Raw genomic sequence first — 13,096 nt, 5'->3', positions numbered from 1 at the left:
CAGGACTGTTCTTGTGTTCTAACTATCTCCCATTCATCTGGATCTAGTACATCCTGGGGGTATGCAACAGGAGCAAAAGGAAGGAAAGTTTGACTTCATCTCTCCGAAGTCTCAGGCATAACACACTTTCCCCCCTGCAGAAAGCCCTCTTCTGCTAGTTCTTTGATTCCGGGTGTTGATGCTTGCATTGGAAAAGATCCAGCGCATATCAAAAACCCTGTTCTAGAATCCTTTGTTCTCTCAGCAAACATCCACATTTATTTCCCCCCTCCATCTGTAGTCCCCATGTTCTCGATTACTCAATTTACATGTATCAATAGATTAACCACATTTTTAACATGTGTTTATTTTTGTGAACAGCCTGTCTAAAAGAGTAAGACAGGAAGACAGATCGGTGTAAGTTTTGGGTTGTTTTTTTAAGCACTTTGGAAAATGGTGTGAATAGAAGAGGATTCAGCCTGTATGGCAAGGAAGGGGAAAGGGTTTAGCAAAGGAGGGCCCTGCATATTGCCAAACCCTGAGATCTGGCCTCCAAGTATGTGCTCAACAGGAAGTTAGCAACTCAATTACAGAATGCTAGCATTGAAAGGGACCCGGGAGGTCATCCAGCCCAACCCGCTGCTCAGTGCTGTCAACTGCTCCAGCATCCCTGAAATAGGGCTGCCCAGCCACCGCTGGAAATCCCCTGCCTCTCCTGAGTGTGCTGATATGCATGTGTTTCCAAACACCTGATGATGATCACCATTGCTCAGCATCAGGTTTTCCAACTTGAGTCCCTAGATGTGGGGACTTCCATCATCCCCAGCTGTAGCTGATGGGAGCTACAGTCCTAACAAGACGCTTGAGAGCCCCCGCTTTGCATGTGTAGGGAAGCAGCTTTGGGGTCCAATTCTGGCAAGCTTAGCTGCATGTAGATGGAGCATCTTCCCTTTGTACTAATGCGACAGGAGATGAAATGCCCACTCCAGCAGATGGGGCTGCATGCCAGGGCATGAGACAAGGATACGTTCCCACCTGGCCTACTTTTCCTACCTAGGAGCTTATCTTCAGGTAGAGATGATGTCCCTCTCTTGCAACCAGGACTGCATACAGCCCCTAATTGACATGTCCACAGCGAGCGTGCCACATAACAGAAGGCCCGGCTGCAGCACTAGCAGGCTTTGAATTTTTCATTGCCGCGTATTGTTGCACGTTTTAATTGTCCCTCCAGCTTCCCCTGCCGCGACGGAGTTGAAATCCTACTGAGGAATGTGCCACATGTTTTAATTGCAACATCTGTGCTCAGCTTTCAGTGCCAGACATCCTGGGTGGGGTGTCTCACTCCTTTTTCTAGAGGACAGTTGAAGATTCCTGTGCTCCATTTACCCTTCTCCAAATATTACCAAATTGCATGTTTCTATTCAGCAAACTCCTTGCCTACAACATCCAGATTCCTAGGACTGTCAAACCATTTGGAACCTCTCTCCCTACCCCTGCAGTATTCATATAAAACTCTGCAATTTACTTTTATTGTAATTGCTAATTTGAGTTCTGTTATGGTTTCCTAGCGATGCTTTTTTCTTCTTCTTTCACTCCTGTGTTCTGTTATCTTGAACATTATGTTATAGACTTTTTTTTCTCCTGGCTGCGTGACTGGCCATAAATTTGACTCCCTCTAAACAAAAAGAAATACTGCCTTCTGAAGTCAGTCCTCCATAACTGAGACAGATCAACTCTTAACCCGTTCATGTGATTATTTTCTTACAGAGAAACTTTCCTTCTTGCTTTCCTCAGGAGTTATCTGGTGATGAGTGCTTCAAGCTGAGGATATTTTTTTTTCCTATATCAGACCCAAATTGTCTGGTCCTCACAGTGCTGGCGGGGGAGATGGCGTGTCCAAAAACATCTTATTGATTAAGATGAATCAAAAATAATTCATCTTATTTCTGCACTGAGGTGGGTAGGACAGTACAGCAACTTGCTAACTTGCCTTATGAGCAAATAATACCAAAAATGCTGTCCTTTCACGTTGGCTAGCAGGGTGTCTTCGCTATTATTGCCCACGCCTCTGCCTCTCCCACTGAAAAAGCAAACTTTTGAGAAGGCCGAGGTCCAGTCTGCAGTTCTGCAGAATGACGCTGCTTTCCTCAAATATTAATGAAGGTTGCATAGCAATAAAAGTTGTTTCGCTCTCGGTCGGGGATTTTTGCCAGCTGCTCGGATGACTGTATTTTTTGCTTAGCAGATGCATCAGAGAAGAAGCCGTCCCAGCCAGAAAAAAACAAGGCAGCTTTGAATGTTTCCCAATTTCAGAACACGATTAAATATTTATGCAGAGGAAAATGTCCACATGGGCGGAGGACGGCACGGAGCATCCATGCTCTCTCCGTTCTGATGTTTGGCAAGCTTCTGTGAACGCTATTTGGGAGACAGGGTGGTTTTGGCTACCAGTTGCCGTGGTCTTTTGCCTCTGGGAAGGTTCTCTGGTCCTTTAGATTGGTCTGCTCTGACGACTGCGTTCAGCACTAGAAGAGAGCTCACCCAGATCTGGTGTCAAACACTCTCCTCTCGTGGCTTAGTCCTGTGCGCTCAGGATGGAAAGGTTGTGTAGCGTGCAAAAGCTTCATTTATTCACTTTTATGTTTCAGTCATGGAGTGTCGGTTTCCTTGCCTCCCTTAACTCTCAGCTCCTAAAGGCTGGCATATCCTAGTCTATACCTTCACTGCCTAAAGGCCTTCCCTGTTCTCTCAAACAACTTCTTTCCTGCTCCGTATGCAAAGGTGTGCTGCTCCCCTTTTGGATTCCTCTGCTCAGCTCACCTTGGCATGAAGTACTTTTCCACACAACCCATAATTAATCTGTGGAATTCTCCGCCACAAGATGTGGTGACAACCACCAGGATGGATGGCTTTAAGACAGGCTTAGATAAATTCATGGAGGACAAGTGTATCAATGGCTACTATCCTAAGAGGAAAGATGCCTCCAAATACCAGTTGCAGGGGAGCAACCGCAGGAGAGAGGACATGCCTTCTGCTCTTGCCTGTGGGCTTCCCGGAGGCATCTGGTGGGCCACTGTGGGAAACAGGATGCTGGATTAGATGGGCCTCCTTGGGCTTGATCCAGCAGGGCTGTTCTTGTGAAGCTCTTGTCACGCCACCCTTTTATCCTCATACCCATTTTGGCCATCACTATGGCTTGTGGTAGCAAATTCCATACTTTCAGTATGCATTACTTGCATGATGGAATGCTCTTCCATACCAAGAAAAGGGAAAAAAGAAACCTCCCCATAGTAAAGTAGCACAAAACCTTCTCGCAGTAAAGTTAGCATATCTCAAGAACAAGGATCCAAGTTTTTGCCCTGCAAACCAGGTTTTGTAGGTAGGTGGGTTAACAAGCCCATTATTGATAGGCCTGTCATTCATGCAGGCTAAATGGAACCTCCAGCTTCAGGAGCAGTATACCGCTGAATAGCAACACAAGGGGTCTTTTGACCTTCTTGCCACACTTGTGAGAGGCTCCTGCTTGCCCTGGGGCATATGAGATGCTAGATTTGATTGGCCCTTTGGTCTGATCCGGTCAGGCTGTACCAACACACACACATACACACACACACACTGCATGGGGTAGTAGTAGTGGTATTCTGTGAGCTGCTCCCTGAAATCTGCAGCAATCCAGCCCAGGCGCTGAGAGCACTAGGCCCTGATCCCTCCTGAAGCCCATCAGGTGAAAGAGCAGTCTTCAAAGCGACCAAGCTTCTCCCCTCGGCCCTCATCCTTTCCCGCCGATGACCTTGAAGTGTCCAGAGAGTCCCTGGGTGAGCTTGTAGCAGCTCCTCCCTTGCAGCCCTGCAAACCGCCAGAGGGCCCCTTTGCAGGCACCGTGCGGTACAATAGTCCGTAGCCTCTTGTGCTGGTTCATAAAACACAGCCATAAACCCACCGTGTGTATTTCCCATGACTCTCTCCCCAAAGCCTGCGAGTTTGCTCCTCTCCTCTCCCGCCCCAAGCAGCAGCTGGGGTTTTACAGCCGCCCATAATCAGTCATGCTTTCGGAGACATAAAACACCCCTAAGCCTACCCAATGGGTGGTTCTGTTGTGTTTTTTAAAACAGGTTTGTTTGGTTCCAAATGTCTGTGGCTTATTTGGCGTGAAGTATGCCCCAACCCGCTGGAGCAATGCTTTAACCTTCTAGTGGAGAGTTTCTTGAATAGATCTCGGGGGGGGGGGGGGGCCTGGGGCATAGCTCTGCATTTCTGTCTGGGCCTGGGATGACGGGCAAGGAACTCCTACCATTGGAGGGTATTGCTGGTACCGGCTGGTAATGAAGAGAGATGCCCTTTCCTTTCCTTTGCTTTTATTTTAATCCTGCTCTTTCTCGCTCTTGAAGCAGTTGCAATCCAGCTAAGAATCGGAATGATGAGAGCATTCTCCAGGCTGAAGTAGCTCCTCTTATTTGAGAATAAAATTACATATAGTGCCATCAAATTATTTCCTGAATGTATTTTTTTTTTAAATTGTATCCTACCTTTTTATCTCATAAGTGAGTAACTTATTTTAACAGCAGCAGGGTAGGATGGACGGATAGGTAACTTAAACCGAATAACATTTAAAGCAATAAAATATAAGGAAGCTGCAGCAAATAATGCTACGTCACAGGGCAATGGAAATAGCCACGAAAACCCCATAGGCCTCTGCCCCAAGGACATTGCAATCACAGTGCTGACTAAGCGAGATGACAAGCATCGAGGAGAGGGCGGGAAAGATGATGTGCCATGAAGGGGTTCCAGGTATGTATGTATGTATTTGATTGATTGATTTCTATACCACCCTTCCAAAAATTGCTCAGAGCGGTTTACACAGAGAAATAATAAATAAGGGACAGTAAAGGAGGCAAGAGTCACCTTAAGTGGTGCAGTGGGTTCTGAAGTCAGGGGTTCTGAACTCGGTTCCCTGAAGTTGCTGGATTACAACTCCAATCATTCTCAGCCCCAATGTCCAAAGGCATCTTAAAGGACTAAGGCAAATCAGGGTTCTGTGCACCCCTAACTGGAGTACATGCATGAAATGTTCACATTGTACACAAATCAGTTGATGTTGCCTTATTTTCACACTGCATTATAAAAGTGCTGCAGTTAAAATCATAGTTGAGTATAAGCTTCATTAAAAAAACACACACACAACCAAAAAACCTACTTGTGGAAGCCTGCAGTCGGTGAGTCCAATAAACAATGCAATTGTACATAATTTATTTCCATTCTGCCTTCTACTGATCGTGGGACAAGCAAGCACTGGTTTCCCAGACTCCAGATCACAGGAAATCTTAAAACTGGGCTTTACAGGAACATAGGCAACTGCCATATACTGAGTCAGACCATTGGTCCATCTGGCTCAGTATTGTCTACACAGACTGGTGGCAGCTTCTCCAAGGTTGCAGGCGGGAGTCTCTCTCAGCCCTATCTTGGAGATGCTGCCAGGGAGGGAACTTGGAACCTTCTGCTCTTCCCAGAGCGGCTCCATCCCCTGAGGGGAATCTCTTCCAGTGCTCACACATGTAGTCTCCCATTCAAATGCAAACCAGGACAGACCCTGCTTAGAAAATGGGGATAATTCATGCTTGCTGTCGAAAGACCAGTTCTCCTCCCTTGTTTGGCTTCTGGTCGCCACCTGCTTCCAAGCCCATCTTTGTAGCCATAAAGACTATAAATTCTAAATGATGGAAGCTGATGCGTATTGGACACCCAATAAAACTCTGTGCTTGTGTGGACCTGTAGGGTGTCTGGGGCTTTCTACAACTGCTGTCTCCACCCCACCCAGGTGAGCACTGTTCACTTGCTTCCGTTCTTGCTTCCTCCTCTTGCATTTCCGTTTTTCTTTTTAAAAGGAGAAGTGATCCTCATGCACATTTGAAAGAGGCTTTTAAAAATGACAGCTTTTTATTTCTCCTCATTACATAAACGAGGCAGACAGAAGTAAACATCTTTTGATGGGAATAATTACCAGGCCGCCAGCAGCAGCATAAGAGAGTGTCGTACAGATGTCAGCGGAGAGACACACTTTGCAACCAGCCAGCTGAAAGAAATGAGCTTGTGTTGCTTTCTTTTATCGGTGCAAGATGATCCTCAGACTGCGTTGAAATTCTAGAACTCAGGGTGCCGAATTCTGCTGTGGTGCTTGGCAGTCCCCTAGTCCAACTCATATTCTCAGCTGCCTGTGATTGATAGACACTGACAATCAATCATCTTCTGCACGCAATCACAAGGTGGTAGAGCTGGACTATACCACTACAGGTTTGGACTGTACCACTTCAGGTCGCAGATGTAGGAATTAGATGTGCACATTCATTTCTGGGACTTCTGGAACCCGCAACAAATGAGGATTGTTTCCTTGTAGATTCCATTCCTTTCAAAGGGATGGTGTACAAATAGGCATCTGATTTGAGGACCTCTGTTCATTTTCAGGGTGATCTTCAGCAAGGAAAGAGCTGCCTCCATCATGGGCTGAGCGTAGGGATTCTCAGCCTTGGGTCCCCAGAAGTTGTTGGATTGCATCTCCCATCATCTCTTTGGCCATTGTGGCAGGCAACGATGGGAGCTGTAGTCCAAAAACCTCTGGGACTCCTCAGTTGAGAGCTCCTACATTCAGATAGACAGATAGAAAGAAAAAGAACAATCTAATGGATAAAATATTGCAGCACTGGAGTTAAGGAGTTGGGCTTCCGTGTCGAACAGAAGAGTGGCACCTCTCTCTTGAGAATTGAAGCATTGCTCTTACCACCCTTGACAATTACATTTTTTTAAAAACAAAACCCTAGTGTACAGCTTAATTTGTTACTCTCTGCTTGACGGTACTTGCTGCTGTTCCTCATCCTTTCTAATCCAGATTTCCATAGAATTTGGAGAATAGTGGGGGGGGTTTTTGCCTTTCCCCTCCCTACTGGGATGAAGCCTACCCAACTGTTTTTCACAAAAGCCATTCTGTGAATGTGCCCTAATTCATCCAAGCTGGCCTGCTCCACTCTGAGAAACACACATCATTACTTGGGGGTGGGGAGGCGAGAGAGGATGGTTTACACTTCGTATTATGTACTTCACTGCACCACATTTGTTCTCTCAAATCTGTTCCTGGCTATAAAATCATGTAATTCAGATCTGCTAGCAAGAAATCACTCTGAATATGATGGAAGTGGGACGGGAGAACAAACAATCCCGCTAGTTGTATACAAGAGATTCTGTTTTGGTCACAAGCATTGTCTTAGCCTACTATGCATGCAAGCGGGGCGACTCCAAAGCATTAGGTGTGTCCACACGGCTGCCAGTAGTGGCCCCAGAGTTGTTTACACACACACACACACACACACACACACACACACACACACACAATCAATCAATCAATCAATCAATGCCCCCACACACACACCGTCTCCAAAGGGCTCACAATCTAAAAAAGAAACATAAGATAGACACCAGTAACAGCCACTAGAGGGATGCTGTGCCGGGGATGGACAGGGCCGGTTGCTCTTCTGCTAAATACAAGAGAATCACCACTTTTAAAAGGTGCCATGTTGCTCAGTTAGCAGGAGTTTTGTCTGCCCAGACTGGCAGCAGCTTCTTCAAGGTTGCAGGCAGGAGACTCGTTCAGCCTTATCTGGGAGATGCTGCCAGGGAGGGAACTTGGAACCTTTTGCATGCAAGCAGGCAGAGATCCTGCCTCAAAGGCAGGATGCCTCTGAGTACCAGTTGCAGGGGAGTAACAGCAGGTGAAAGGGCATGCCCTCAACTCCTGCCTGTGGCTTCCAGTGGCATCTGGTGGGCCACTGTGTGAAAGAAGATGCTGGACTAAATGGGCCTCGGGTTCGATCCAGCACAGCTGTTCTTATGTTCTTAGTTAAAGCACCTTGACTTGCCCACTAAATCAATTTACATTAAAGTTTACATTAAAATCAAAAACACATACAACGATTAATTTTTTAAAACACCATTAAAACCAGATTAAACCATTTAAAAAAGAACTACACTGGCTCCCAATAAGTTTATGGGGAAAATACAAAGTGCTGGTTATTACCAATAAAGCCCTAAATGGCTTGTGTCTGAGGTATTTAAGAGAACACTTCCTTCTTCATCAACCCTGCTGCCTGTTAAGATCATCTGGAGAGCTGTGGTTGCCACCGGCACAGTTGGTGGTGACTTGAAACGGGGCCTTTTCTAGAGTTGCCCCGTGATTCCGGAACACACTTCCTAATGAAACTAAGAGTTTCCTCTTCTCTGAATGTTTTTAAGAAGGACCTGAAAACATACCTGTTTAGCCAGGCTTTTAGTTTATACTTTTAAAGCTTTGAGGTTTAGAGTTCTTATTTGTATTTTTAAATTATTTTGATTGTGTAAATGTTTTAATGGTTTTTAGATTGTGAACCACCCAGGGACTTTAAAAAAAAAATGGGGTAGTATATCACATGGCCATCAGCCATTGTGACTGGGGATGAAGGGTGTTGTAGTCCCAGCAACATCTGGAGTGCCAAGCTTGAGAACCCCCAGTCTGCTATTTTTTAAAGTTTCGTAAGTGCCTATGAATTGCAGAACTCAGCCGTATCTGGTGCGGAATCTGGGTTGCCTGGCTGCAGAATTTTACATTGTTGAAAGCACAGAGTTTATGCAGGCAGGCTTGGCTAGAAGTACGAATTAAAAGACAATTAAGCCCAGCAATAAGCAAATGACTGTGGAGCACCTGGGAAAAAGAATAGATGCACGTTAGGCCTGCAGTGGCTCTAGGGCCGTAAGACTCGAAACTGCTTGAAAGGAGCAACCAACGGCGTTGAACGGTTGTCCAAAGGGAAATGATGGACAGAAAAACATAAACTTGGAGGCTGCTGCTTTTGCCTGTTCCCTATGGATCTTCAGATCAATCTGAATCTGAGGGAGAGGCAGGCTCCTAGTGCTCCCCCCGCCCTTGTGAAGTTGATTCCTTTTTCTTCTCGTCTCTCTGGAGGCTGCTATTTCTCCCCAGCAGGAGGGAGCTCCCGTAATAGCTCATTTCTGTTAATGCAGGAGTCCAGTTAATTGAAGATTTAAAAAGCTTTACTTCTCTTGCTGTTAAGAGGGAGGGGGATAGGCCTACAGTACGCTCTGTGGCAACGCTCCAAAGCACGGCCTCTTAAAAAAAAGCATGAGGACAGAAAGCCAGTCGCAAGCCTAGTGGTGCAAGCCCAGAAGCAAGGTTTAGGGGTTCAGTGATTCTCACCTCAAAGGATCGGTGAGCATTAGAAGGCTCCTCAATCAGTGCTCTCTCTCACAGGGATTCCCAGATGATGTTGACTACAACTCCCATAATCCCCAGCCCAAGGCTATTGCAGCTGGGATGCTGGGAGTTGTAGTGAACATCGTCTAGAAAAACCTGTTAGAGAGAACAGCGCCCTCAAATCTTCTCCAGCTTGAATTAAATCTCCCCACTGAATTCAGTGGCAATGTTGGGGGGTAGAGGGGTTGGATTTGGACTGGCTCGAAAATAAGCCAAGCTACAGTATTTGGGGAAAGAGCAGCCTATTCCAATCAATCATTCCCAAGCCAGTCTGATACAAGCTATGGAGACCTCACCCATCCCCACAGATAAAATGACATGGTTCCATCTTCTGAGAACAAAATCATTCGGCTATGGGCCAAGGGGTGGGCAGACTTCAAACTTGGGGGGCGGGGAGTCAACTTTGTGTTTTATTAGAACCCCGAGATCCCCCAGCCAGAGCCAGGTGTGGATTAGTGGCTGGGAGAGCAGAGCCAGACCCCAAACGAGAGCTCATAGGGTGGGTCCAATTACTTGCTGCACCCCTAATCATAGCATATAATACTTAGGATGTCTGGTGTTTTTTGCAGTGTGTGTGTGGGGGGGGGGGAGCTGGTCTTCTAGTAGCAGGCATGAATTGTCCCCTTTGCTAAGCAAGGTCTGCCCTGGTTTGCATTTGAATGGGAGACTACATGTGTGAGCATTGTAAGATATTCCTCTTAGGGGATGGGGCCACTCTGGGAAGAACATCTGCCTGCTTGCATGCAGATGGTTCCAAGTCCCCTCCCTGGCACCTCCAAGATAGGGCTGAGAGAGACTCCTGCCTGCAACCTTGGAGAAGCCGCTGCCAGACTGTGTAGACAATACTGAGCTAGATGGACCAATGGTCAGACTCAGTATATGGCAGCTTCCTATGTCCCATTGTTCAAGGTGATTCACATGTAACGTAGACCAGTTCTATTATCCCTATATTGCAGAAGGGGGGGATTCGTATTTCATAGCAGAGGTGAGATTCAACCTGGGGAGCAATCCTCTACAAGTTTACTCAGCAGTAAGCCCTACTGTGTTCAATGGGCCTTACTCCTAGGTAAGTCGGCATGGGCTTGTACCCATGAAGTGCAGTCCTAAACCTGTCTACATAATTCCCATTGAGTTCAATTGGGGCTTACTCCCAGGTAAGGATACACAGAACTGCAGCCAGAGTGTTGCAGCACAACATCAGTTCTCAAGTAGGATTGGTGCCTTTTCTGGTTTTTACTTGAGTGTGAACAAAAAGGACGCACGACACGTGAGGAGGAGTATTGATATGCACACCACCAATTATTCTCTGGGCTGTATGATAACCAAACATATGATAATTGGAAATATTGATGTCCATGATTAGATTACATGTGGTTCTTTTCAGATGCGTCTGGTACAGTCGAGCTGTTTGCAGACTAATGTATGATGTCTTAATAGAATGGACAGGTTTGCTGGTTCCTTTAATTGGTTTTATATATTCCTCTCTCTAAAGCCTGTTTCCTGTCCCCCTGACTTTTCAGTGGCTGACTCAACTATATATATTTTAGTGAGCATATATATGTGCTTTTAGTGCCCTCTCCTCTAGAATTTTAGACTGTTTTTACTGCTGATCGGTGTTTTGTTTTTTAAACTGAATTGCTGTATTCAGTTTTATTGTTTCTTGCTGAATGTCATAATCTGTTTAGGATGTTGTTTTATAGAAGAAAAGTGGTATATTTCCACAGGCTTTCTCTGAAGACTGCTTTTATTTATTTGAAAGAAGTTTTGTTATGGCTATGGCTAAACAAATGAACAGATTGAAACTGACATTATTTGAAAAATTTCTGTCCCTCCTTCCAATTTTTGATTTGAGCTAACCGTCACGATAGAAGTATACAATAACCAGGATTTTTTTTAAAAAAATGGAAACAATCCCAAATATAGCATGTTTCTTTTTTCTTTTTCTTTTTTTAAAGGATGCCTTTTCCAAATTATATAGATAAATGTAGGAAAAAATAACACCAGGCCAGAAAGATTAAAGGTAACATTTGCATCATAATATTTTAATGATACCTTAGAAGGCACTAGAAACTGTTATTTGTATTTAATGTTTTTGAAAATACCATTTTCAGTGTTTGGAGAGCCAACTTGTCTCATTGATGTCAATGGTGCTCACTCATAGCTAACTAGACTGGATCTTCTCCACTGATTGCTCAGGTTTACAATATCCTCCTTTCCAGCTTTATCTTTTTGACTGCAAGGGTGGGAATCGAATCAGGCTGAATCCGCATGTAACATGGAGCTGTGGGTCCAATGGACCCATGGTTTTGTGCCCCCTCCCCCCGATCTCCCATCCTCATTCGGACATTCAGAAGAGCATCCTCTCTGCAGTCAGTGAGACAGCAGAGAGGCGAGGGAGATGGCTGGGTGGGGTCCCTGCTTGCTCTAAGGACAGCCCACACAGCCAATCAGGGAGGGAGAGAGGGAAGAGCTTCCTCTCTCAACTCCAGTCTGGCTGAATGCAACTTCCAGTGCTGTATTTGGATGAAAAGAAGGCTCCCTGGACCTGCAGTTTGGAGCAGCAAGTCTCACTACCAATCGAGGGTTCGAATTGGAGTATCATCAGTACGTCCTCGGGTCGCACTATGGATGGGACCGGAGTTGGCTGGGTTTGGACATAACAGTAAGGAAACCGCAGGTCCCTCCATCTCCGGTCCCCCATTACGTGCGAATGCAGCCTCAGAGTAATAATCCTAAGTAAAGCTGCCAGGGAAAGAATTCTCCGCCAAGGCTGGCTTTTTGTTAATTGCTTATCTCTCAGCCTCAGTCAGTATTCCTTGCCCATGAACATGTATTGGTTTGCCTTTGACCAGATCTTTCTGCAGCTCTGTTGGCCAGTGTGGGAGTTTCCTGTCCAAATCCCTGTTCTGCAGTAACTCCCATGCAGTCTCTGCATGGACATGCAGGGCATCCCAGTGGGGTGTGTGGGGCACCTGACTCCTCCCCCGAGCCACCATTTGGCACCAGATGGACTTTGGAGTTCTATTTTAAAAAGGATTTTGCAATCTGGGAGCCAGCCCATTTCTTTTATGCGTCCCACTTCTGTGGTTTTCATTGCAGCCTGATTGACACATGGATATGTACCATGTCAACCTTTCCCCCAGCATTAATGTTTAGGTCAGGAAAACCATTACCAGGAAAATTTCTATATGTCAGTCTGCTGAGCAGGGCTAGAAAAGACAAGGTGTCAACTCTCAGCTGGAGGAAGGGGGCATAGGAAGTTGCCTTCTACTGAGTCAGACCATTGCTCCATCGAGCTCAGAATTGACTCAGTATATGGCAGCTTCCTATGTTCCACCTGTGACTATGGCCATCACGATTCACTGGTGATGAAGTCTGCTGCTCTCCCTTGGACCACGAGGGGGCACCCACAGCCCTCTCCACCTCACTGCCTTGCATGGAGGACCTGCTGAACACAGTCCAAATGGGCTTGAATTGTGGGGAGGGGGCTTCCTGTTCCTCTGACTTTGGGGCCACCCTATTCAAGCTCCTATGACCAACTGAGTGCAAAGGAGGAGAGTGAGGCTTGTGTACCGACAACAAAAGTAGAGGGTGGGTGGGAGTGTCAAGCCGTGAAAGGTTTTTCTTTCTTTCTTGCAGGGCAAGCTGCACTTACGGAAATTCCCTCCTCGATAAATGGCAGAGGAGCCCTCTCTACTTTTGCATTTGGCTACTTTGAAGGCTGTCTCCCCACGCCTTCCTAACACTTTCCTGGGAAGAAAAGGAAATGCCATAACAAAACTGTAGTCTAATCACTACACCACACTCCCCATTGTCCTCCTGGGG

Source organism: Hemicordylus capensis, chromosome 8 (genome assembly GCF_027244095.1).
Source record: "Hemicordylus capensis ecotype Gifberg chromosome 8, rHemCap1.1.pri, whole genome shotgun sequence".
Lineage (NCBI taxonomy): Eukaryota > Metazoa > Chordata > Lepidosauria > Squamata > Cordylidae > Hemicordylus > Hemicordylus capensis.
Note: the sequence above shows the minus strand (reverse complement) of the source record.